The following is a 27,400-nucleotide window of genomic DNA, read 5'->3' as shown; positions in this document are numbered from 1 at the left end:
AGTTTTAATTTTGGTTGCTGTTACTACTGATATCTCAGCCAAAGTGATGCTGCTAACTGAGGGAATCTCTGCAACTTGTAAGTCAACAATTACATGGTAAGAATGCGTGTCTTTACCTTTAAAGCCATTTCATTTCTATAACATTATAGTTTAGAAATTTAGTTGGAAATAGGATAGCATAAAATAATGTTTTTGAATATTTACTATTCAATTTTAACATATTTTAATATAATAACAGATTATATTTTAGAACTCTTTATCCTAAGTGATAATTAGGACATTAAAAGAGAAAACATATAACTTGATATATTTATTTATTATATTATTATATATTTATTTCATGTTAATTTTTTATGGCTCTTATTTACTTCCCTATGTTCTTTGTTAGTTTGCTTTTTATTTTTTGCAGTTTAGCCAATTCTTTGTTGTCTGAATCTTGCTAATAATGAATCTGTTTAAGAAGTCGAGGTTTAAAAACAAACTAGTCAATATTACTATAATTCACTCTGAACTGAGGTTGTGGTAATTCCAACTATAGCTAAAATGAGATATTTTAATTATTTGTGGATTTCATTGATCTATATTATTGTATTTATTGTATTTATTTATTGTACCAGGAATTGAACCCAGGGTGCTTAACCACTGAGCAACATCCCAAGCCTTTTCTTATTCTTTATTTTGAGATGAGGTCTCATCAAGTTGATTAAGGCCTTGATAAATTGCTGACCCTGGCTTTGGACTTGGGATTCTTCACCCTTATCTCCCAAGTCACTGGATTACAGGTGTGCACATCCACACTCAGCTATATTGCTCCATCTTTGAGAATTGAGGAGTAATGAGACATTTGAGAATAGTAGGGCAAGTCATTCCCTTCAGCTCCAACTTCTCCATATGCAAAATAATATCATTTGTCTTGCCTACATATAGAGTTGTAGAAATCAAATGAGATGCTACATGTGGAATACATTAAATTTTTTTCTTTTCTTTTTGAAGTGAAGGGAGCGAATAACAAGTCTTGTTTTGAGACAGTATTGAGAAAAAACATGATAGTAGAAAGGATGCCACACAAGAAGCTGAATGACTCTAATTTGGGCATGTCATTATAGTTATTTAACATAGGAAAATTGAGTTTGATTTCTATTCTTTCTTTTTAGAGGTAATTTTTTTAAGGAATATATCTGTGTTCTCTGACTACAGTAGAATTAAGCTAGAAATCTGATTCAGATAATTGGGAAATCCCCAAGTATTTCTAAATAATCATCATATTCTGAAAACTCATAGGCCAAAGAATAAGTCATAAAGGAATAAAAAAAATAAAAATGAAAACACAGCATATCAATCTGATAGATACACCTAAAGGACTACTCTTAGGTGAAATTTATAGTGTTAAATGCTCATATTAGAAAACAAAAGGTTTGAAGCAGTTATCTAAGCTTTTACCTTAAGAAACTAGAAACTAAAGAACAAGTTAGACCCAGAAAAAGAAGAGGAAGGAACTGACAGAGAGTAAAGTCAATGAAATGGAAAACAGCAACAAAAAATGTGGATTTAAAAACATTCAATGAGGGGCTGGTGTTATAGCTCAGTGGTAGAGCACTTTCCAGTGTGAGGCACTGGATTCGATCCTCAGCACCACATGAAAATAAATAAATAAGGGGATGAGATTGTGGTTTAGTGGTAGAGTGCTCGCCTCGCACATGCGAGACGCTGGGTTCGATCCTCGGCACCACATAAAAATAAATAAAATCAAGATATTGTGTTCATCTATAACTAAAAATTATATTTTAAAAAGGAGGAGTTTTTTAAAAAAAAGATATGAAACCAAACTGGTTATTTGATACAGAGTAAAATTGATAAGCCTCTAATCAGACTAATAAGGAACAAAGAAACAGAAAACAGAAATTCCTATTACCAGAAAAGAAAGTGACACATCACTACAGATTCTATAGATATTAAAAGGACAATAAAGGGATATTATCTTGTAATACATTTGATAACTTAGATAAATGGGCAGATTCCATCAAAGACACACAATTCCGGGACTGGGGTGGTGCCTCAGTGGTAGAGCTCTTGCCTAGCATGTGTGAGGCACTGAGTTCGATTCTCAGCACCACATATAAATAAATAAAATAAAGGTCCATGTACAACTAAAAATTATTGGGAGAAAAAAAAAGATACAGACTTTCAAATTGCTGTCAAGAAAACATGGATAAGTCTCTATTAAGGAAGTTGAACTTGTACTTTAAAACACTCCTACAAAGAAAGCTCTAAGCTTACATGGCTTAACTGGTAAATTCTGCCCACCTCTGATACTAGTTAAGCACAAACTCTTCAAAAAATGGAAGGGAGAGAACATGACGTTATTTTAGAAGATCAGTATTACCCTGATACAAAAAAAGATGTTATTTAATAAAATACTAGTAAATTGAATACAATTAATGTTACTAAACTAAGTCTAGCTGCTCACCTAACAGCAGGGTAGTTAAGTCAAGAGACAAAGTGTTAAGGCAAGGAAGGCGAATTTATTTCGAAAGTCAGCTAAAGGAGAAGATATAAGACTTGTCACAAAGCCCATCTGTATAGAAGCTGATTTAGAGTGCTTTTTGCAGGTGCTTTATAGGTATCTTCCCATAGAGGGTGGGCCAGATACTTGCTATCTGATCCTTCTTGCCTAGTCATGAAATGTTTTTAAGTTCTTCAGATCTCAAAAACAGAGATCAGTTTTTCCTCAGGCTATTTCTGTCACCAATTATTTACATGTTACACATTGTGTAAGCTAGAGGCTGGGTAGTTTCCTAAAGGCCATCTTGTTCATTGCCAAATTCCCAATAATGAAAGAAAACATCCTAATGCTTAGTCTCATTAGTTATATACTACAAACTTCTGGAAATGAATGAAAACATTCTGAATGCTCAATTTCATTAATATGAAAAGGATAATCCATCGTGGGTAAGTGCCATTTATTTTATAAGTGAAAGATTGGTTCAGTATTTGAAAATTGTAGTTCAAAATATTAACAGAATGAACAACAGAATTTTAAAAAACCATATGGTCATCTTCATAAATGCACAGAAAAAGGCATATAACAATACTCACTATCAATTCATGATAAAAGCTTAGAAAGATAGGAATAGAAGGCAAACTCTCACAAACTTAGAAATAGGAGCTTTGTCAACTTGATATATCAAGAGATCTATGTAAAACTGTAGCTAATATTGTAATTATTGGTAAAAGACTAATGCTTTCACCTAACATTAGGTGCAAAGCAAGGGTGGTCACTTGTAATAGTAACGACAGTAACTATTCAATATAGTACTGTTAATATAATAAAGCAAGAGAAAGAAATGGCATTCTGTTAAGGAAAGACAAATAACAAATCAAATTCACAATTCACTTAGCAAGGAAGTCTAGGAAATGATGATTTAGACTTTAAGTCTCATATAAGGAGGCGCACAGAAGGAGTTGGGAATTGATGCTGAATGCTACAGTTACCAATCAGTCAGGGGTTCTTTTGCTTGGTTTGGATAGAAATCATGAAAAGGTAAAGTGCATCTTAGTGTTACCAGCTCTGAGTGCCAGCATCCCTTTACCCTTAGTGTAATCTTATCCTCAAGGTGTTAATAGCTGTCCCAGCCAGCTGCCCCTGGCAGCTTTCAGGAGCATATCTAGTGATCAGAGCTAGCGGCTTCTAGCTGCTTTTTCTCACCTCCTCCACAGCTCTCCATTGCTCTCTAGAGTTTTAAGCAGCTCTCTGGCTGTTAGGCATTCTATAGGGCTAGTAGATCTTGTTATCAGCTTTTAATGCAAGCAGCTCATCTATTTTTTACCCCAAATAGAAATCATGCACCGTAGTAGAACCATCCCAACAAGTCTTTATTGGAAACTATATTCCAGCATAGGAGGTCTATAAACAGGACACAGGTTTCAGACTGGCCTGATGAGGAAGTTTGCTTTTTAGCCAAACAGGGATAGGTTAATACACATGCACAGTCTCCTGTTGACTAAACTCAGGCTTTCTGCTTAGTCAGGCCAGCCTGCATAGGTGTATTATGGCTCACCTGTTCTGGCTGTTGTGGGCTGGGGAGGTGCTCCTTTTCTGCCAGAATGGGGGCAGCTGAAGGTGGGTGGAAGGCATCCAAAGTGGCTACAGGTTGGAGACCTCCTTCCTGGGTGACTGACTGTAGGTTGTCTAAAGCTGCTGTAGCTGAAGTCACATCTCCTGGAGCCACTTCAGGACAGCTGAGCCTGCAGCCATCCTGATGACAGCTGGGTTGGACCACTGAAGAAGTAGCTGCTTGATTGACAGCCCCTTGGCTTATGTGGTAGTGGCAGGGCTGAAAGTCTGATGGGACCTCAGGAGCAGTGGCAGCATTCATTATAACCCAGCTAGATGAATCAGCAGCCCCCAATCTCTACCTTACCAAGCCAACCATCTGTCCTTCTTCCAGGGCAGTGAGAGTACAGAGGCTGGGCTACTGTAGCTGTCATTGGAACACAAACCAGTGGGGCATGATGGTTTCCCTGGTAACCAGGAGAGCTGTGCCAGCTTCTCTGGCAATTGCATAATTGGTGGTTAGATTGTGCTTCCATGGCTAGTCATGCCTCCAAGGTAGCAGTCATTTGATGGACAAGCCCTGTTGCATTTGCAGAAGCTTTGGTGCTAAGTCCCAGTAACTCCTTCTGATGAGAATCCAGGAGTGGGGCCATTGATAACTAGTTCACCTGGGCTTGGGGGCCCCATCTCTACCCCAGTATGGCCCCATCTGTACCCAATCTAGGGCTGCTGCCTGTTTGTGTACCAGGGCAGCATCAGCTGCAGTTGTGCATAGGACAAGGACTTGACAGTGGTCAGTCAAATACCTGGGTAGTTGTTCACTTCCACCAGCTCAGGGCTTGTCTGTCATTAACAAAAAGTCAAGTCAGAAAGGAGGTTCCTTTGGGGAGGGTCAGTTGCACTTATTGTTGCTCTCCAGCAGACCCCTTCCCACTTTTTTAAAAAGATGGACACAATATCTATCTTTATTTTGTTTATTTTTATGTGATGATGAGGATTGAACACAGTGCCTCACTTATAGGAGGCAAGCTCTCTACCACTGAGCTGTAACCCCAGCCCCCTCTTGACTTTTGATATGAATCTGAAAGTCCTAAAAGCACTGCAACATTTTTATCACTGTGGTTTTAAATTGGTATTTCCTTTAAAGTTAAAAGTGGGCATCATCTGGAGGAAAAGTTTCACTTAGCATTTTCTTCTTTATGGTAATATAACTGAGAAAATTGTGTATAACCCTTCAAAGGTATGCATTGGTTTAAATTTCATTAAATAGCTTTTGGTTTTAACTTAAAGAGGATTACTAAAACAATGTTAAAATGTTCTCTTAAATTGTAAGATGGCAAACAAATTGTTAAATATATTACAGTCATCATTTAGCTTCAGATGAGTTAAAATTGTTTTGGATGCTTGCTGTCCATGCCTTAGATATTGCCATGTTTTGTATTACATTCTATGCCCCTTATAATGCCTATTGAGTTCTGCTTAGTATTTCCTAAGTATTTGTATATATTTATCATGGGTAGCAATAGAGTTGAGGGACTCTTGAATTCCAGTCCCAACTGTCTGGGATAGTTAGACAAAAACACATCTAGTGTCTCTGGTTGGTTTTCCTGAAATTTTATTATTCAACGAAGGTTTTGTAGCTGAGTAGAATGCTTAGAAATTTAAACAAATACATGTTTTAGTAACTGTGTGACTTACTTTCTTTTTTCTTTTTTTGGTACTGGGAATTGAACCCAGAGTCATGTAATCATTGAACTACATCCCCAGTCCTTTTTCATATATTATTTAGAATAAGTTGATGAGGCTGGCTTTGAATTCATGATCCTCCTGCCTCAGCTTCCTGAGCCATTAGGATTACAGGTGTGTGCCACCACACCTGGCTGTGACTTACTTTCTTAATGACATATTATATACCTTACCCTTATTCCAAGAAGATCTTTGCTGCAGAAACAGCATAAGACTTTGATGTTTGATGGAGCTGATTTTGAATATAAGTTCTTTAATTTACTAGTTACATTAATTTCAGTAAGCTATGTAACCTATTTGAGTCTTGTTTCTTTATCTGTAAAATGGGGGCAATAGCAGACTAAAGTTGTAGTGAGATATGATACAACATATATAAAATGTTTATGTGAAATGTTCTCCTATTTCATTATTTAACTAATTCATTACCATTAGCTTTATGATTTTGATATTTTAACTGATTTTCTATGGTTAGCCCCCTTGAATACTGCTTTTTGATGGTGATCTCACTGTTATTCAGTGGAATTTGTTCAGAAGAACGTAAAGTTGGATGTTTGAGAAGAAGTACATAGTTTGTACACTTGAGGTATTTTATGGTTTGGTATTTGTCTTCCTCCTTATGATGGCTTAGAGAATTAGGAATATTTAGTTTAAAAAAACATTTAATTATTTCAAAACTTTATTTCATGAGTGCAGTTTTGGTTGCCAGAAATAATGCTATCATAAAGCCTTTTGTTTATAAAAAACAGAAACTCAAGGTTGGTAGCATTCACACTGGGAACTGCCAAGTGAATTACACAAATTTATACTTTTTTAACCTTATCCTGTTTTATTTTGTTCATGCATATAAAATTGCAAATTTTTGACCAGCATTAATGAACAACAGTGGTGATTTGGGGGCTGGGGTGTAGTTCAGTGGTAGAGCTTGTACTTAGCATGCCTGAGGCCCTCATTTCAATCCTACCATTGAAAGAAAAGTCATCTCCTATGATTCAGCTTTATAATTGGGGAATGGTGACAATGTTTTCTTTACCTACTTGGCAAACCATCCAATTTTGTATTTTATAATTCTTTGTTTTCCTTTGGAATTCAGATTTATTTTGGGTTTAGGGTTTTTGGCATTTTGGGTTTTCTTTTGTGATTTACATAGTCAATGTCATTTTCAAATAATTGACACCTAAAAGTTAGAGAAAAATATGTGATACATATATCATTCTTAACCAAAAGAATTAATGCTAATGACAAGACTTGAAATTTTATGGTTAACTACCTAATTAGAAACAAAAATTAGATGTTTTTGAGAATTAATTGGATTGGAAGAGGTCATAGGGATTTATAAGTCTGAATATCTAAAAATTATTTGGGAATTTTTCAAATTCTTTGAAGTAAGTATTTTTCAGAAAGTCAGATCTCTCTAGCAAGTGTTAAAATACTTTCAATGGTTTTAGCATTAGAATATTTATTGATGTATTTTAATTATAAAAATAATGCAGCTCTAGCTAAATTTTGTGTTTGTAAAGTGCTTGTAAGTTATGTTTTTATTATGTCTTGAATAAGGAGCTAATGATTTTATTTAAAAGCATTAATCTGACAAATATTTAGTGTGCATTGTAAATAATAATAATAATGTAGTGAATCACTTATGAGCTTTTCATATACTTCAAAGTATGATTTCAGACTGATTATAATGTTGATAAGTAGCTTCTTTCTTTTCCTATGCAATTAATAAGAAAAGGGAGGTAGTTAAAATTTTTTAATTTGTAAGGCAAACATTTATTTTTTAATATGAATACCATCTAGTATTTATATTCCACTTATGACTTTTAGGGGGATTTTAGATATTCTATCTCATTGCAGCCCTTTCAGATAGCCAGATAAATTATTGCTTCTATATTTTATTTTTAAAATATTTATTTATTTATTTATTAGGTGTAGATGGACACAACACAATGCCTTTATTTTTATGTGGTGCTAAGGATCAAACCCAGGTCCTGCCTGTGCTAAGGGAGTGCTCTACTGCTGAGCCACAATCCCAGCCCATCTATATTTTAAATAAGGACATGAGGATCATCAGAGTCTTAAATGGCTTACCCCAGGCAGTTATAGCTCCTGAAGAATCTTGAGGCTTCTTCCTGTATTACCATCTGCTTATTTGACCACTGGGCTGGATTTCTAGGCCTCTTACAGAGGAGCTGTTTAGGGGTCAGGCTGTTTTAAGACATATATTCTGTAAATTGGTAGAACAAATTCTTTTCAGATGAGGGAATTCTGTATACAGAGACAGAGGAAGACTTTTGTTAGGAATTTGGTTAGCATTTCTTTTTATTGTTCTTGTCATATCCTTTAATTGTGGCACCATGTATGTACTCTTGGAGATGTGCCTAATTGCTAAATCTTTCAGGTTTGTTTTTTGTATCATAATATCTAGTATGGTGTCTGGCGAATAGTAACCTTTTTACTTGGCCTTCATGTTAGCATGGAAAAATTAAATAAATGTACATTTATCTTCTAATTTTCACTCAGGAATACCTCCAATGATTGAATTTTAAGACTTTTTATTGAGGCATAATTGATTTACATAAGCTGTGCTTATTTAAAATGTACCATTTGATAAGCTTTGAAATGTATATACATTGCCAGTCTGACTAGGAGTCTTTGCTCCTTTAAAGACAGAAATCAAGAAAAGGCAAAGAACACAGCTCTTTAGTATTGCCATCTCTGAACTCTTAGAGTTACCAGCTGAGCTTTTGGGCCCTTTTGCTCAATTTGAGATAGAAATGAAGGAAAGGCAAAGCAGTACCACCCAAAAGAGGCTTTTCTGGGGCTTATGCTTTTTGAGCACAAGGAAAACAGTACATGGCATAGGGCTCTGGGACTGGCTTCCTGAGGATGTAGTCAGTGAAGCGTATATATCCAAAAAGGATGGTCTCACAGAGGCACACAGTCTGTTGTTACACATTTTTACACTTGTTTAATTGGTTCTTTGCTGTGGGTACCAGGAGTTGTACTTGACATGGTGATCTGTTCATGTGCACTTGGCTTCCAAGAGATGATGGAGGTGCTTACTACTGTTATCCCTGGAGGCTGCAGGAAAATCCCTTTATAAGATTCATGCGCTGGATCTTAGCAGTGGTAGCAGAAGCTCTCTTAGTGGCAGCAGTTTGGCTGGAAGAGAGACTGTGGAGGGTCGGGGGGCTGCCTTGCAGAGTCAAGTGTCCAAACTGGGCTAGAGGCAGGTGCACTGGGACTTGTCCAGTTCTGGACAGACATGCTCTGTGGGGCCAGAGGGACTTGTGATCATTACCTTCCTCTGCACTCGCTGGCACAAGTTGTTGCCACAACTGGTTACTGAGCAGGAAGATGGTCAGGACCCCATTGCAGGTCCACAGGGAGGACAAACTTTTCCAAAGTGATTGCATTGCATATGAGAGTACCATTTTCTACACATCCTCATCAGTATTTTATATGGTCATTATTTTTAAGTTTGGTTATTCTAATAGTTATACAGTGATATCTTGTGATTTTGATTTTCTCTGTGTGAGGACTATTACTGGCGTTGAGCATCTTTCATATGTTTATGTGCCACCTATGTGTCCTCTTTGGAAAAGTATCTGTTCAAAGCTTTTGCTCACTTAAAAAATAGATTTTAAAATTGAGCTTTGACAGCTCTTATGTATTTTCTGTATAAGACTTATTTCAAGATTTATGATTTTCACTTTTCATTTTATTACCGCCCCCACACACATCCGCCTTCTTACCTCAGAAAGGAATTCTTGGGAGAGAGATGGTTAAAAAAAAAGTTAGAATTAACTCCTTGCCTTTTTCTTCCCTATCCTTTCTTTTCTATCCTTTTTTCAGGATATTTGGTCTGCATTCTCTTTTCTTCATGCTAGCTTCTCACCTGACTGTACATGAATTAATCCCTGTGAGAGTTGTCCACTCTTCAAGACACATGTGATCCGAATTAGTGAATGTTTTTGTTTCTTGAGTCTGGGGATGTGCTATTCCAGCTATGATCATTGTTGACCTAGCTTCCCTGGGCACAGTTGGGCAATTTAAGCCTAATCACAAGTACCTTAAAAGGTACTTGTCAGAAGCCAGAACACAGATTCAGATTTAATAATGACAGTGTTGAAGACAACTTATCAGTATCCCACAATTAATTTATTAATTGTTGTTTACTTCTAATTTAATCATACTGCATAATTTCTATTGCTTGCAATTTGTTGACTTTTTTGTATGCGACCTAATTTATGGTCATATTTTACAACTTTTCCTTGCATTTTTAAAACCAATGTGCATTTTCACATTTTCTTACAGCACTTATAAGTAAATATAAATCCTGGTTGTCTTATGTAGTTAACATTGCAGTTAACATTCTTGTACATGAATCCTTGTGCACAGTGAGAATGTTACTCTCACAATAAGAAGTGTAATTGCTAGATCAATAATATGCAGGTGTTTGGTTTTATTAGATATGGCTCTTTGGAACTCTCTGATTCCCTGCAGTTTTTCTAAGACTTGATAGAGCCACACATTTTTGCTGGTCAATGAAGGGAAAAGTAGTATTTTATTGTTATCTTCTGTCCTGATTTATGAAGGAGATGAGGCATCATCTTATTTCTTGGTTGGGTGTCATGTTTGTTTCTTGGGTGGGACTTGCCTCATTCTTCTGTTATGTTCTATAGCCATGCTTGCTGGTGGTCACAGTTTTCCTGTCTTATTTTTGGCTGGTGGTTTCATCCTTTGATCTTTTGGAAATTATTATTCATATTCCTGCATCATTGTATAGATATTTGAAATATGGATTTTCTTCATCACTTCTATGGATTTGAAACCAAAGGGGAAACCTAGACTAAGTATTCTGTTTATTGTTCTTAACTACACTTGTTTGTTTTTTTTAGTCCACCAGTTCAGATTATGTAATTTATGAAATAAGTTCCTGTAAGTGAAATATTACCATTCATAGATATATGCTGTTATACCTACCATACAAACCCTAATCATAAATGTCCCATTTTAGTTGAGAAATATGCCTAGCATGTGTTAGGTCCCCAAAGAACAGTAGAGTTAGGCATGGTGGTGCATGCTTGTATTTCCAGTGACTCAGGAGGCTGAGGCAGGAGTATTGCAAATTCAAGGTTAGCCTTAGCAACTTAGCAAGACCTTGTCTGAAAATAAAAGCTACTGGCGATGTATCTCAGTGGTAAAACATGCCTGGGTTCACTTCCCAGTATAAAATAAAATAAGAGTAGACAAGATACAGTCCCAAATTGAGGAAAAAGAGATAATCCTTCCTTGTCCTGGAATTTGCATTTTTTTTAGGTCTTACCCAATACAACAGTGTTTTTCTGTGTCTCCTTAGAGGCTAAGTATCTCTCCTAGTCTTATACATACAACTTCTTGTCCAAATGTCAAATGGAATTTGAGTTACCAAGAACCACACTGAATCCTGGTCTGAGAGGTCTAGGTAGACTGCTTCTCTGGCCTGGGAAGTTTTAAGAGAATACACAAATATCTGGGTCTGTACAGTGGTTAACCCAGGACCAATCATGTTATAAAAAGCCATGTATATTGTAAGTGCAAACTAGAATAAGATAGGGGGTCTAAAACTTATTAAAATCAGCAGCAAAGTAGTATGAGGAGTTCAGGGATCCGACAAAATCATCAGTTTAATAAAATGTCTGATAAAAATGGAAACTTGGAAATGTAGACCAACTCTTACTTTTTACAGTCACAGAGGAAATGGTAAGGTACTTAGAGTTAAAAATTGGGAGGGACGTTTAGACATAGAGGGAAGAAGAATGAATAGAAGCATTAATTAGAAATTAATGATTACTTGTATATTGGGACAGTTTTATTTACCTTGGCTGCCCTTATATCCTGGTAAGATAGCCTCTGCTTATTGGCATATTTACAAATTGAGTTCAGAGGTAACATTTACAAATGGGTCATGGTAGCAGAGCGCCAGGGGAAGTTGAAGACTGGGGTTATGATCTGGAAGATTTTGAGTCTCATGGTTTCAGTCTTTGTAAGATAAAGAAATTGGTCTAGATATCTAGGGTTCCATTTATCTTTAAAAGTATTTTATTAAATAGCTGGCTTTCTCTGGGTAGTCAAAACACAATAGGAAAATAGTTCCTGGTAATACCATCTTACACTGTACTGTAACTTATTTATCTTTGTCTCTCACTAAACCATTAACTCCTCGAGGAGAGGAATTTCATTTTACTGTTTTCATCTGTTCGTGCTTTTTATTTCTACCAGCTTGAGCAGTGTTTGAAGAGTAAGCGAATCCACTATGGTAGTTTCTGAAATTCAGTTGAATAAATGACTGAAAGAGGGGTGGGGGGAAACATAACAAAACTTGAGGGAACCCAGGAGAGCAAATCTGTTTTTAGAAGGGAAAACAAGCCCACTCTAATTAAGAAGCTTGCACAATGGCATGCAGTATTAGGGCAGAAGTAGAATTAGATGCTAAATCCCCCAGTTCTTTATCCAGTGTTGTTTAATGGATCTTTCTGTCTCTAATCCCACAGAAACATACAAATCACATTCCAAATTGCAAGAGTAACATTTATGTCCATGAAATTATTCTGATTAAATTTCTGTGATAAGTCTTCTCCCCTTTCTCCCAAAGGATAATAATGTGGCTCTACAAGATAAATGAACAGGTTGGGAGTTCAGGAAGCCCAGGCCCTTGTTTTGGCAGTGAGAATGTAATGTAATTAGTGACTGTCTTCTGGGAAATGTCAGAAGGCACTTGATTTCTTGCAGGGTAGCATAAACTGAGGTAGGCTGAGGCAGTTGTTGCCCTTGAAAATAAAAAGGGCACAGTAAAATGGAAAGGCAGAGGAACTGTTCAGCCAGGATCATGTTATTCTACAAGGGCATTTGCACAGGACTTCTTCTGCCTGGATGACTTTTATTCTGAGGTGAGCACAAGTAAATCTGATTAAAAAGTCAAACATCTGTTGTGTGTGCACATTTAGTTCTCTATGTATAATGTAGTCTGTATTGCCTGATTTAGCTCTCCCATGTGCTATATACTCTTAAATGCCTGGCACACAGCAATCAGAGCAAAGGTTACTGGCACATTGGGAATAGAAAAGACAGAATCATTAATAATCGTTCTGCTAACTGCGGATTGTAAAAATTTGCAGGGCAGGCTTTGTGACTATGCAGTGGAGAAAAAATATGCATCACAAATCTATTCAGTTGATCTTGTACACTTGTCCATTTCTAGCTATTAGTAAAACAATTTTGAAACATGTCACAGTAATTTAATGAAGTTGATAGGTTACAGTCCCATCAACCCTTTCTGCAAGGGCAGAGGATCACAGTCATGGGTTTCAATTTAGTTTATTCAGCCCATTGCAGTACAGTTTATGTGTGAAAGCTCTTATCTGTGCAAATCTAGCAGTTGTATTTTTTTAACAGTTTGCTCAATTTGGGGTCTGCACACATGAAAACTGAATATACTCAGTGTTCACATATCAAGAATGCCAGTTTGCTGTTTTTTGCTTCTTTGTGAATATAATTTGCACTTTAAAGTCTTAAAAGAAAAGGCTAGTATGTTAATTTTGTTCTTATTGTGATGGCAGAGTGTTTCTCTTACAATTAGGATGTAAAAATGTTGGGAGAGAACATTGCTTTTATTGAAAGAAAACAGAAAAACCAGATGATCCTCAAAGTAATAATTTTTCTTAAATCTCCAGAAATGACAACCCTTCCTGAGGAGATATAAGACATTTGGGTATTTCACTGGATAGCAGAGCACAAGAGAAACATATGACTACCATAGAAATGAGTAAGATGGTATCAGTTGAAATTTTAGTGAAATAATGAATTCTTACAGATTGAATGTTGGCTTATACTCAGTTTAGAGTAAGTGGGAACTTCAGATACAAGGGCAACTTGCACCTACAAGATCTTTTCTACAGGACTCCATTGGGCAGGATATTTATAGGAAAAATTAGGGGCAAACTTGGACAGAATGGCCATGATGGTTAGACATGATGTAAAGTCTGCTTCATCAGAGGCTTATCTTCTGTGACATAAAAGTTACTCGGAGGACACAAACCTTGTAGCCCATAGGACCCAGCAACAGTCTACTGTTTTGAGATAAAACAAATAATAAGAAGCAGACTCAGAAATGCCTTAGATATGGGAACTATCAGACGTGAACTTTAAAATCACTATGATTAGTAGTTAAAGAATGTAGTGGGAAAAGTGAACAATATCCATGAACTTATGGAAAATATCAACAGAGAGATGAAAACCAAAAATTGTTTTTAAAATTTGGATGAAGCCTGGCATGGTGGTGTGCGCCTGTAATCCCAGTGATTTGGGAGGCTGAGGCAGGAGGATTGCAAGTTTGAGGCAAGTCTCAGCAATTTAGTGAGGCCCTAGGCAACTTAGTTGCCTACAAAAAGGGTTGGGGAGGTAGCTCAGTGGTAAAGTACCTGTGGGTCCAGTCACCACTCCCTTCCCCTCCAGAAATGTTAAATGGAAACTACTGCATTGGATTTATCAACAAACTTAGATTTAGCTGAAGAAAGAATCAACTTACTAAAGCTAAATCAACAGAACATAAAAAGAAATAAAGCATTAAAAGAAGTGAGAGAAAAGTTAAAAAAATAAGGGAGAAAAAAGAGGGAAGACAGAATAGAGCCTCTTAGAGCTGTGGAGCTGTATCAGTACTCTAATATGGATATAATTTGAAACCTAGAAGTAAAAGAGAATTGTCCAGAAGAATTACCTGAAGGGACACTTGCTGCAAATTATCCAAAAATTAATAAAATACAGTAAGCAACTAATAAAAAACAAATAGATCCATGTATGTCAGAGAATCTGAGTGGGGTTAACAACAACAAATATGAACCTCCCTAATTCTAGAAACACCAGAGTCAAGCTGCAGAAATACTAGAGATATAGGAGTCTTTATGGCAGGTGCTAGCTGTAATTTATGCCAACAACATTACAGAGGAACAGATATAAGAAAAGAGCAGACTTCTTGTCAGAGATTATGAAGTCATGTAACAGCGGAACAACATCTTTACCAAAAGACTAAGGGGTGGGGGGGCACGTTAAACTCAATACAAAGTTTCATACCCATCAAAGTATCCTTCAAAAATAGCGCAAAATAAAGAACTTTGCAGGCAATAAATAACTCAGGGAATTTACTGTCAGGAAATCTACACTCTAAGAAATGTTAAAGGATGCTTAGGCAAAGGATTGTGAAATGGCAGTTTGGATCCACACAAAGAAATGAAGGAACTATGAAATGGTGAAACTTAAGTTAAATGCAAGCCATATTGATGCAAACCAGGTACCCCTCACCATAATTGTAACATACAAGCTTCTCCAGGAACCCCCACCATAATTAAGCTTCTTGTCAGCAAGATCTTACTAAGGGTATCAGTGGGATTTCACAGGAGTTCTGTGGAGAGCTCAATGTGGTTTGAAGCTTCCTCTTTCTTATAAATGCCATGTTTGCAGACAAAAGATATGTAGATTCTGTCTCAAAGAGAGCTTATTATAAAAAAAAAATACTATCTCTTTTTTTTTGAATATTTTTGTAGTTGTAGGTGGACAGAATGCCTTTATTTTATTGTATTTATTTTTATATGGTGCTGAGGATCAAACCCAGTGCCTTATGCATGCCAGGCAAGTGCTCTGCTGCTAAGCTATAGCCCCAGCCCCCCATCTCTTTTTTCCTTGGCAAAAACGTTTGAAACCTCTGTCTGACCTGAAATATAGGACCAAGAGTAACTGTAATATACCCACCCACTGTCACGTAACCACTCCATAGAGTATAAATCTAAAAGAATTTCTAGACCTGGGGTGCAGAGAATTTTAGGCCTTAGCCCCTCTGGACTGCTACAGTGTAATTAAACTTGCTTCCTGAATATTCCTCTGGTATCCAGCCTCATCTGTCCTACATCAATAATTTCACTTATTTTTAATTAATTCAAATGGTAATTAATTATTCAAAAACAGTATTTATTATGGGTTTATAATATAAGAAGTAAAATATATGGCAACATAATACCAAACATGGAGGGAAAAAATAGAAATATAATGTGTGTATTAGTAAGAATTCTCCAGAACAAAAGAACCAATAGGACACATAGTTATTTATAATGAAAATTGTCTCATATGATTTATGCAAGCCAAGGAGTCCCATAACTAACCTGAGGTTAGAAGGGGGTTGTTGGTGTAAGCCTTGTAGTTTGAAGGTCTGGGGGCCAGGAGCTTCAGTGTCTGAGGGCAGGAGAAGATGGTTGTCTCATGTCAAAAAGAGAGAATTTGTCCTTCTTTCACCTTTTTGTTCTATTTGAGCTCTCAGAGAATTGGACGATGACCACTCAACCCCCCACAATGCCAGGAGATGGGTGAGTGCCCAGGAGAGTAGTAGTAGTAATAATAATAATAATAATAATAATAATAATAATAATAATAATAATAATATTTTTCTATTTAAGGTTTGAACACTTGAGAACTCTTGAGTAGGAAGGAAGGCAGATTTGTTCTTTGTTACTTCACAGAGAATAGCAAAGGATCAGTAGAAGATATTTTGCTCAATATCAATTATTCTTCCCACAGATTTTTATTGAGCCAATCATATGTAAATTAACAGCTAAGTGTGAGATGAGTTTCCTGGAAAAACAGTGGGCTGTGTCTGAGTAATGTTCCAGCACAGACACATGATTGTCAAGGAAACCATACAGAGGATTCCTGCCCAGGCAGGAAAATGGACAGGATGGTTTTTAAAGACTGTTACACCTCTTAAGAGTCTGGGGTCACTGAACCATGAAGAATTTCAAGGACAATGCAGAGGGGCAGAAGTGAGTGTCCCTTAAATACATTAAACACATTGTTTCCATTTCAAAGAGAGGCAAAGGGGCAGGGTCACTCCTACCCCTTCACTGCCACAGTTTATTTTTATTTTTTCCCCAGTTTTTGGGAGTAGTCACGTTTTTAAAATTATAATTATTGGCAAAATATTGTACAAATTGAAGGATTCACTGCAATATTTCCATGCCTATATACATGGTGCATTATTTATGTCTAGCCGCCCTTCTTCCATTCAAGCCCCCCTCCCTTACCCCTTCCTTTTAGCACCCTTCCCAGTACCTAAAAGTCCCTCTTAATTCCTCAGTGTTCCCACTCCCTGTTGTCCTTCCCCATCTCTAGTGACCACTATTCTGTTCTATACTTCTACAAGTCTGAATTTTTGGTCTCCTTAAATGAATGAGAACATGTGGTATTTATCTTTTCAGTGTCTGGGTTATTTCACTCCAAAATAGTGTTATCTAGATGCATCCATTTTACTACAAATAACAGGATTTTCATTTTGTGTGTGTGTGTGTGTGTGTGTGTGTGTCTGACTAGTAATCCAATATGTAAATATACCATATTTTCTTTATCCATTCATCTGCTAAGGGCATCTGGGTTGATCCCATATTTTGGCTATTGTGAATGGTGCTGCAACAAACATGGGGGTGAAAGTATCTTTGGTACCAAGATTTCAACTCCTCTGGGTATATGCCCAGTCGTGGCATTGCTGGGTCCTATGGTAATTTTATTTTTAGTTTTTTGAAGCATCTCTTATTGTGTTCCACAATGACTGCATTAATTTACATTCCCACAAGCACACTGCCACATTTTTTTGTCCCAAGGAATAAAGATTAAGCCACTAACAATGGCTATGGAAATACTGAAATCATAAATCATAACAGGTAAATCTCAGAAGACATTTTCTTTGAGGACATTGAAATACTCTACACACAGATAATACATATGTAGAAGATGCTGTGCAATGATGCTGGTACCATTGTTTGTGGGGCAGTCTTGCCCTACAGACTCCCAAATCCTTGAAAACAAGGATTCTGTTTTCTTTATCTTTAATTCCCCATGCTTAACATAGTTGCTGGCCCACAGTTTATGCTTTGAACATTTTTGATGAATTATCTAAACGATTTCAGATTTCTATTCTTCCAGAAAATTGGTACCAAGAATTTTCAATGGACAAGCCACTGACCGCGCTTGTTCTTATAAGGAATTAAAGTAAATAAAAACAAGCTCATCAAGAGGCACACATGGAGATGAGATTAAAAAAATATATACATCTAAGATAATTAAGTAGTAACATTAAAGCTATTGATCAGGTGACAAAATGAGAAAAAGAAATACTGTTGAATTCCAGAAGAAAGAGAGTGGTGTGGAGAGATAGGGAAATTCTGATCTACTTATAAGAAAATAACAATTTTTTTTGATTCATTTTTTAGATTCATTTCTCAAAGGAACATTCTCTCCAAGCCGGGTGCTATGGCGCAAGCCTATAATCCCAGTGGTTTGGGAGGCAGGAGGACCATGAGTTCAAAGCTAGCCTCAGCAATTTAGTGAGGCCCTAAGCAACTCAGTGAGACCCTATCTCTAAATAAATACAATAGGGGCTGGGGATGTGGCTCAGTGGTTAGGTGCCCCTGGGTTCAATCCCTGGTTCCAAAAAAAAGAACATTTGTTAACTCTAGCTCTGAACTAAGTAAGTTTGTTTTCTTCAATCCTTCATGCAACAAGATACAAATATAGACATATTTTAATTCTTTTTCTTCATCATTTGCCATATATTTTGAGGATTAAAAAATGGCATTTTCAAAGCTTTGAGTAGGGAGCAAGTGTTATTTTTGGAAGTCAGATTGAATACATAAAGAAAGGCACAAAATAGTCTGTGATAACTACAGAATCATGAAAGGGAGGGAAATAATGGAATAAGTCATAAAAGTATGTGTCAGGAAGGGGCAAAATTGTGATGTATGCAGACAAGGGGAGAAATAAAAAATGTCCATGCATTTCTGCCCCTTTCAATACTTTATTCACACAAATTACTCAATACAGTTTCACTCTATAGGTTCTTTTTTTTTTTTTTTAAAAGAGAGAGAAAGAAAGAGAATTTTTTAATATTTATTGTTTAGTTTTCGGCAGACATAACATCTTTGTTTTTTGTATGTGGTGCTGAGGATCGAACCCCGGGCCGCACGCATGCCAGACGAGCGCGTTACCACTTGAGCCACATCCCCAGCCCACTCTATAGGTTCTTAATCAAGAAAACGATAATCCTTAATGCTAGGCTCTGCAATAGACATAATCAATTCACAGCAAACGATTCTAGATTGATTGATTCACAGCACACAATTCTAGATTAATTCTAAGCTCCGCAAAACACACTTAATCATGATAGGCTAATGACAGACATTCCCTCTGCATGCTAAGTTCAAAAGTCTTAAGCCTTAGGCTTTATGTCCAGCAGATGCACACTCACTCAGACCGCAGTGACCAGGTCCGGAACCCAGGAAGGCTTTTCCTGGTGTGGAGTGGACGACTAGTTGAGGACTGGGGAGAAGGGAGAAGTTGTGGCTCTCACCAAGGTCCAGAGGAGGTGGTAGAGTTTGAGAGCAGTGAGGATCACACAGAGGATCAGGAAACAATGACGAGTGATGGGATGTCCGGTCCTCATCAGGCTCTCCAGCTCGAGTGCATCCTTGTTTCTGCTGGCTGAATCCCTGTTCATTTGCTCTATCATTTATACTAAATTTTGGGGCTCTTGATCCCCCTTTCAATCCTTATCAGCTACCACCGGATTTCTCAGTGACATAATTTACCCTGGGGTCAGAAATATCTGGTCTGATGGTCTCCACCCTGATCTTCTCACCTTTCCCTTTTATCAGGCGAGGACAGCCTGCCAGGGGCTTCACTCTGTTTATCAGGGTGAGGGGAAGGAACTTGTTTGTGACCATAATGGAGGGCTCTGTGGGTGTGCCTAATGAGACAGCAGGTTTCAAACTGGAGTTTTTAAAATGCAGTTGCTTAAGCTTAGGACTAAGGCCATCCTAATTGTGTGTGTGTGTATGTGTGTGTGTGTGTGTGTGTGTGTGTGTGTGAGAGAGAGAGAGAGAGAGAGAGAATCTGACAGTGTTTTTATAGAATTAGAATTTTAGGAGGTCATCTGGTTCATCTGGTCATCTTGTTTTATAGACAAGGAAAGTGAAAATCTGGAGAAGACATAGGGCTCATTCAGAATCATGGCAGCATCAAGGCTAGACTCCAAGTCCCCACGTTGTCTTCAGGGATTTCTTCTCTTTATGTACAGAGCTGCCACAGCTGGACAGAGAAAAGAGCTTCAGTTGTTTGGAAAGATGAACATTTACTTCCACAGTCTCCATTCCCCTGGGAAGTAGATGAAGGGAAGACTGATGAAGAGCCTTAGAATAAAAAAGTATTGTATTCGTTTTTCTCCAGTGTTGGGACTTTGCGAATCCTATGTCCAGTTGAAGGTGAAAATTGACCTGTTCAGTCTCCCAAATTATCCCCAAGATCATACTTGCTCTCTGTCTTCTCCATCACTGCTTTGGCTGAGGCCCTCATTATTTCTCACCTATGCACCCCAAATGGCTAACTGAGCTCCTCAGAATCATGCTCCGTGCTATTGCCAGAGAGATGTTTCCAAAACACAAATCTGATCTTGTCAGCTCAGATTTAGCACAATCACATAGCCCTCAAGATTTTAACTTGGACTATATGATGCGTATGACACTATATGACAATCTAACCCTCTTTTCTGACCCTCTGCCAGTGATATCTGATTCCTGTGATTGCAGTTTCTAGAAAATCCACATTTTATTCTCTGTGCAGTCTCATCCATCTTACCTTGGCTCTGTGCCCATCCTGCTCATCCTTCAAGAACAGGCTGCTTTTCTCAGGTGTGAGGGTTAACACAACTCTCCCAGTAGGGTCAGCCAGAATCTCAAAGTGTGCTCCATGCTCTCTTTAGATATGTCTGTTAGTGTGTGGATCACATGCTCTGTAATGGTCTGCTTCCATGGTCTCCTCTCCTGGAGAGCAAATTCTCCTTTAGAGCACAGACTGTATCTGGTGGAATTGACTCAACAAACGTTTGCAGAAAGAGAGGAAGGAAGGAAGAAGGAAGGAAGGGAAGGAAGAAGTCAAACTGCATCAGTAGAGAAGAGACTAACACTTTTTTGTTTACTTTTCAAAGATTTTTTTTCGTGTGTGTGTGTGTGTGAAAATAAATGTTCCCCTAGCCAGGTATGGTGACACCAGCCTGTAGTTCCAGCTACTTGGGAGACTGAAGTGGGAGGACCACTTGGGCCTAGAAGTTCAAGGCCAGCCTGGGCAACTTGACAAGATCCTATATCTTAAAAAAACAAAACAACTTGATGATCTTACCTTCCCCAGTCCTACTCCTCAGAAGTAATTTTTTTTATAGTTCCTTTCTTCCAAATCCTTCATTACACCTGTATAAAAAAGTATGCAAACATCTTTTAAAAAATAAATATAGAATCATATTATATGCGTTCTTTTACTGGTTTTGCTCAATATGTTACGAGCATACATAAAGATCAACCACTTTTTTTTGAGATCCAATCATAGCCATTTAATTTTTTTTCAGGTTTCTTTCTTATTTTTTAAAATATTCAATCCTAGGTATATATAGATATAAAAGGCAAGATATGAATTCAGAATTTCTATAGTAATATTCACCCCTATTCCTTAGGGGTGATTCCTTTCCCTGACATTGAGTAGCTATTGATTACTAACTGGTTATAGATTAAATAAACAATATCAAATAAACTTATCATATTCCTTGAGTCTTACTTTTCCTTAAGCCTATACCATATCATTTTGATTAATGTTTACTTTAAGATAGCTATAAAGTGATTCTTCTATTTTTATTTTTAAAAAGTCTTTTGTATTTGTTTTTTAATTTTAATGACAGTAGGATTTTTTTCGACATATCATACGTACATGGAGTGTAACTTCCCATTCTTGTGGTTGAACATGATGTGGAGTTTCACTGGTCATGTGTTCATATATGAACAGAGGAAAGTTAAATCTGATTCATTCTACTGTCTTTCCTATTCCCATCCACTGCCCTTCCATTCATTTCCCTTTGTCTATTCTTCACTTCCCTTCCTCCTTATTGTGTGTTAGCATCACTTATCAGTGAGAACATTCTGCTTTGGTTTTTGGGGGCTGGCTTATTTGATCTACCTCATTAAAAAAAAAATGATTGCATCACATCCCATAAAATATATGTGTGCCATATTTTAAATTTCCCATCATTTAGAGATAAGTAAGTTCTAATTTTTTAAATATTTATGCTGCAATAAGTATCCTGATTTGTCTTTAGTCTTTGAATAGTTTCAACATGGTGACACCACCATGTTGATTATAGTGTCTGCAAGAGCTTACCAGTGTGGAGTGAGTGATGTGCAGAAGCCGGGATGACGTTTGCTTTGGTCCCTGTTCTGCCCCTATTTCTTGTGTATTTTATTCCCTTAGCTCTTGATAGAGTTAGAGACTGTAAAGGGATTTCCAAGGGACACAAAGTGGAGATTCCACAATGTTTTGCTAATGTATAAGTGTCCCAGGAAACTTCGAAGGCTCACCATCCAGTTATATGAATCACTACTCTAATTAGATTCCATGGTATTATACAAATCTTTCTATCTGTTTCTTTCTGTGACATTTTTATTGGTGCTTTATAGTTTTACATAATGATGGGATCTGTTGCACATGTTTATACATGCACACAATATAACTCTATAATTTGGCCAATATCACTCCCCTAGCACTTTCCTCATCCTGCCCCCATCTGCAAGTCTCTCCATCTTGCAGTCAGTTAATTAGTCATAGAATTGTGCTCTGCATGAAGAAGGTACAAAATGGATGAATAAGATCCAGAGAAAAAATTTCTACCAAACTTCCTCCTTTCTTTTTCTGTAGGCATTAATCTAACCCAGTAGCCCACTAGTGTATGCATATTGTAGGGGGGAATATTGTATTTGTGGCAATAGAATGGGGTTTCTTTTGCAGTTAACTAGGGGAAATGGTGTTTGCTGGGGGTCTTAAACTGCTAACCTCGTGCTTTACTCCTCCTCCTTCCCTGGCTCCTGCCTCTCCCTCTGCCCTCCAAACCCTATCAGACCACTAGAAGGGAGGCAAGAGAAAAAGCAGAGAGTCCAGTCCTCCCTTGCTTTTGTGTCTGCCCCCTTCTTTCCTTCATGCCCACCCTTCTTTCTTCTCTATGGAGTGTGTGGACCATTACTTATATTTTACTCCTACTGCCAATTAATTTTTTCTGCTCTCCTTCCTGGAAGACTCAGATGGACGATAAAAAGCCAAGGAAACCGAGTTTGACTTCCTTCCCAATTTTGAAAGCAAAAAAGAAGCAAAATTTCACCTCTGTGAAGGTAAGGATTCATGAATTTCAACTAGTGACAAGAGATATCATTGTGAAATCTTGGGACCTGGCAGTTGTTATGCCCAAGCACCTTTGAGGATAGTATAAGGGGAAGATATGAAGGCCCCAGCTGATTGGTGGAGGTCTGGGTGGGCTTGGAGGGAAAAGCAGCCAGACAGGGAAGATTTCATCTAATAGGCAGCTTGCATTTGGGAGCCTCTGGATTAGTGACTTATCCACAGTACCTTTTATTCTCTTCCTCATACCTGCAACCATACCAGCAATGTCCTGCAATAATTCTGAACAAGTATTCAAGAACATTTCCAGAAAATGTGTTTCCCCTAACACAGAGACCATCTCTTTTTACTCTGCCTCAACTAACTGAAGGCAGAGCACTGAAGGTAAGACCCTATGATGTAATGAGTGTGATTACGGTCTATGAGATCAACGTCTATATTATATGTATTTTTTAATCTCACTCAGTCTGAATTCCTCAGGGTATTAAAAAGCTCCTTTTGACTAGGATCTTTGTTCAGAATGTTTTGCAGCAAACTTTAGCCCAAAGCATCCAGCCTGCATTACTAACTGGGACAGTCAGCCTTCAGCTGCCTACTGGGGCCTTCCCTAGATCCTCTCACAGATCACAGACCATCTCCTTGAAATTATAACCCCAGGTCACTTTCTCCAGGTAGTGTTCCTGATTTAGTCATAGCTTTCTGTGCCTCAGAATTACAACTCCCAAGAATGGACCACCAAGCCCATCCATCATTCTACACCCCGCCTCTGCCTTTACCACATGCAATAGCAAGAGTTTATTTTGCAATTTGTAGGTACAAATATTATTAGTATCTAAAACATATTTCTTTTGATGAAAATTACCTTAAAATATTTGACACAGTAAATCTAAAGCAAAACATGATAATATAATAAATACAACATTCTATTAAATTTTAGAGTTTTACAACCTCAGAATGAATAAGTCATAATTTTAGTTTAGCAAAATCTTCATGAGTTTTGCAACTTGCAGTTTTTCTGTTTTTCATTTTCTTCTTCTTTTGTCTTAAAATCTGCTTGAACTCATTTATTGAGTGGTCAAATGACTCTTGCATGAACCCTTAGAGACAGGTGCTTTTATTCTAATTTTCCAGGTGGGGAAACTGAGCAAGGTTAACTAGATCACTAAGTCTGGAGGACAGAATTCAAATCCATATATGTACCCACTCTATTCTGTGCCTCTGATTAGTAGTACCAACTCTGCTAAATGTTGTTCTAAAAAGTTCTTTATGCATTTAAGTTAATTTTAAGGAAAGCAAATTTTCTGTAGCTATAATGACAGGAATAAAAAATAAAAATACCACATGCACATCAACTCATTTATGTTGTATTTTACAATAACTATCAGCAAGTTCATAGTATCTTTTTTTTTTTTTTTTCCTTTTTGGTACTAAGGATTGAACCCAGGAGGGCTCAACCACTGAACCACACCCCCAGCCCTTTATTTGTTTATGAGACAAGTTCTCACTAAATTGCTTAGGGCCTCACTAAATAAATTGCTGAGGCTGGCTTTTAACTTGTGATCCTCCTGCCCCAGCCTCCTAAACCACTGGGATTACAGGCATATGCCACCATGCCCAGCTCCCAGTATCATTTTTAACTAGTATTTAAACTTGTAACTATGGTCTTTACATTGCTAAATATTCTGGTGGGATTTAAATAATCATCGTTTCACCATCAATTGGCATTCCCCAACGGATTTGTTATCCCTTTGAATTTAATAGGATTGAGTAAGGAAGTACAAACACATCAATAACTGTCCTCTGCATGTGAAATTCTAAGTTTCAGTGGACACATATGACATTAATTGGTGGATAAAAGTGAATCATATGAATTATAATCCCTTCACTTATGATAACACTGGAAATGAAGGGCTGTGAATCTTAGCATATCAGTTGCCTCAACCACGTGTTAAAAAAGCATTTTGAATATTTAAGCACATTAACCATAATTTCCATTTTCAGTACTTAATAGTATATATTATAAACAAAAATCATATTATTAATCAAATATTTAATTATTATTATTTTTTGCTATGCTAGGGGTTGAACCCAGGACCTTGTTCTGGGTGAGTATTGTACACTGAGCTACATCCCAGATTAAAATATTTTAAATATGTAACTTGGTAATAATTTAGCCAAGGGATTTTAAAAAAATTGATTTCATTTGTCCTGAAGACAATGGTGCAGTCCTCCATCCTAGTTATAAGGGATTCGTTTCACAGTGCCCCCATTCGTTTGACTGAAATGTGTAACATGACCACTAGAGAGCCGTCTTCCCTTTGGCTTCAACGCTGGTAGAGATTCTCCATCTTTTCTGCTTAGCTGATAAGGATCAAAGAACTCTCACAGTGGTCCTCAATGCACTTTAGGATATGCTCTGTGTTATAGTTTATCCTAACTTCTGGGAGAAGCAGCAGATACTCCCTCTGGACCTCGGGCCTCTCAGCTAGTAAGCTGGAGGACACTGATTTTCCTGCTTCTCTCTTCAAAGAAAACAACATTGGCTTGCAGCTGATTTCTGGGATTTGAGGAGCTGTCAGGACTCCAAATATCAGGTTGGGTCATGCCAGGAGGAGAACCTGGGAGAAGGCCATGGGGAAGAGAGTGCTGTTAATTTAGGATATGACTCTTCAGCATCCCTGACAATTAAATAGGTGTGACAAAGTACATCCAGAAATGTGCTAAAGACACAATTTCTCTTTTCTGCATTGTGAGTGCAGGTACCTACTAAAGTACCTACTTTATTTCTTATTTTTCTTAAATCCTTTAAATCATTCAATTGCTGTCTTCACTTCTTTACACAGGCTTTCCTTTCCTACCCTTTTCAGTTACATGTTTATTGCTTGTCTCACCCTCCACAATAGGACTGCCCAACATGGTAGCCACTGGCCATATGAGGCTATGGAGCCCTTGGTGTGTGGCGGGTCCAGATGGAGATGTTCTGTGAATGTGAAATATACAGCAGATCTTGAAGACTTGGATGAGTGTAAAATAACTTATTAAATGTTATTTAAGAATTGGGTGAATTTTATAACATATCAATTAATACCTTAAGGAATTTGTAAAAATAATTTTGGATCAATTCATATTAAACTAGTATCCTGAATATGTTAAGTAAAATATATTGTTAATTGCACCTGTCTCTTTTTACTTTTTAACGTGGCTATTAGAAAAGTTGTGTTAGGTAGCCTGCATTATATTTATGGTGGAACACATGCTGTAAAAGGGACATTCCGTATCCTTAGACTGGATCAGTACTGAATCCCCATAACTAGGATAGTACTGGCACAGACTAGCACTTGAAGTGTCCTTGTGGAATAAAACCCAGGAGTGTTTATTTATTTGCCCCTTTAAATACTTAGTGTCAACTTGTTTCAGACACTGTTTTAGGTGTTGGAGATACAGTCAAAAAGAAAACAGGTTAACAAATTATTATGGGGCTTAAAATTGAGATTCTTCGTAGGAAGGCCAGATATTTTGGTGAAAATGTTGAGAATGGTAATGACTAGCTCTCATTTTCCTTTGTGGTTAGGGTTGCAATTGACAGTGTTTTTTTTCCACCTTGGTTATATATTTAGAATCTCCCAATCAAGTTTTAAAGACTACTGAAATCAGAATTTCTAGGGATTATAGACATTTGTTAGTTATTTTCTATCATGTGTGGACAGATGTTCATTTTAATTCTAGCTGTGAGATCTCGATTAGGTCATTAAGTCCCTGATCATTTGTGAAACTGGAATAATTAGTCTTATATTCCCCGACTGCAGTGGTATTAATGAGGTAAGAGAACATGAACTCTCTGGCTGGCAGATTTTAGAATATGCTTTCACTTTTCCTTCTCTCTCCATTTAACAGAACGGGGTTTTTTTATGAGACAGGCTCCTAACTGAGTCTCACACAGTAGAAGAAGGTATCTGAGGGTCCTTCCCTCTGTCTCATTTCTGTCTCTTATCAGCAGTCCTTTTATAAAAAGCAGAACCAAAATGAAACAAAGAAACCCAGTCCAACCATTTGGCATTACTAAGGAAAGAATGGAAATTACACTCAAAACTGAAGAACACATTCCAGTTGCCAGACATGTTTAGGTCTTTTTTTTTGGGGGGGGGGGGAGGGGGCACACTAGCACACTATTATCTATGGTAATGAATTCACCTTTCATTGCAAATGAAAGATTCAGACTAGAAGAACTTGTAATGCTCATAAACTAAATCATCAAACCATTTAAACTATAACCACTTACAACCAATCTAGAGTTGGCATCTCAATGAAAGTTAGGCA

The 27,400-nt window shown here is 37.3% G+C and overlaps 1 long non-coding RNA gene across 1 annotated transcript; it reads left to right on the top strand.

The window, feature by feature from the left end:
• LOC124094107 (uncharacterized) lies at positions 1–27,199 on the top strand. The gene is made up of 3 exons (XR_006852136.2): positions 1–96; positions 22,984–23,076; positions 23,348–27,199. It is a non-coding gene; the product is annotated as an uncharacterized LOC124094107 (long non-coding RNA).
• The last annotated feature ends 201 nt before the right edge of the window (positions 27,200–27,400 follow it).

Source organism: Marmota monax, unplaced genomic scaffold (assembly GCF_021218885.2).
Source record: "Marmota monax isolate L192 unplaced genomic scaffold, Marmota_monax_Labrador192_F-V1.1 WCK01_AAM20220418_F8-fsc00255, whole genome shotgun sequence".
Lineage (NCBI taxonomy): Eukaryota > Metazoa > Chordata > Mammalia > Rodentia > Sciuridae > Marmota > Marmota monax.
The sequence above is the reverse complement of the archived record's forward strand: the minus strand, read 5'-3'. Positions and strand labels throughout refer to the sequence as shown.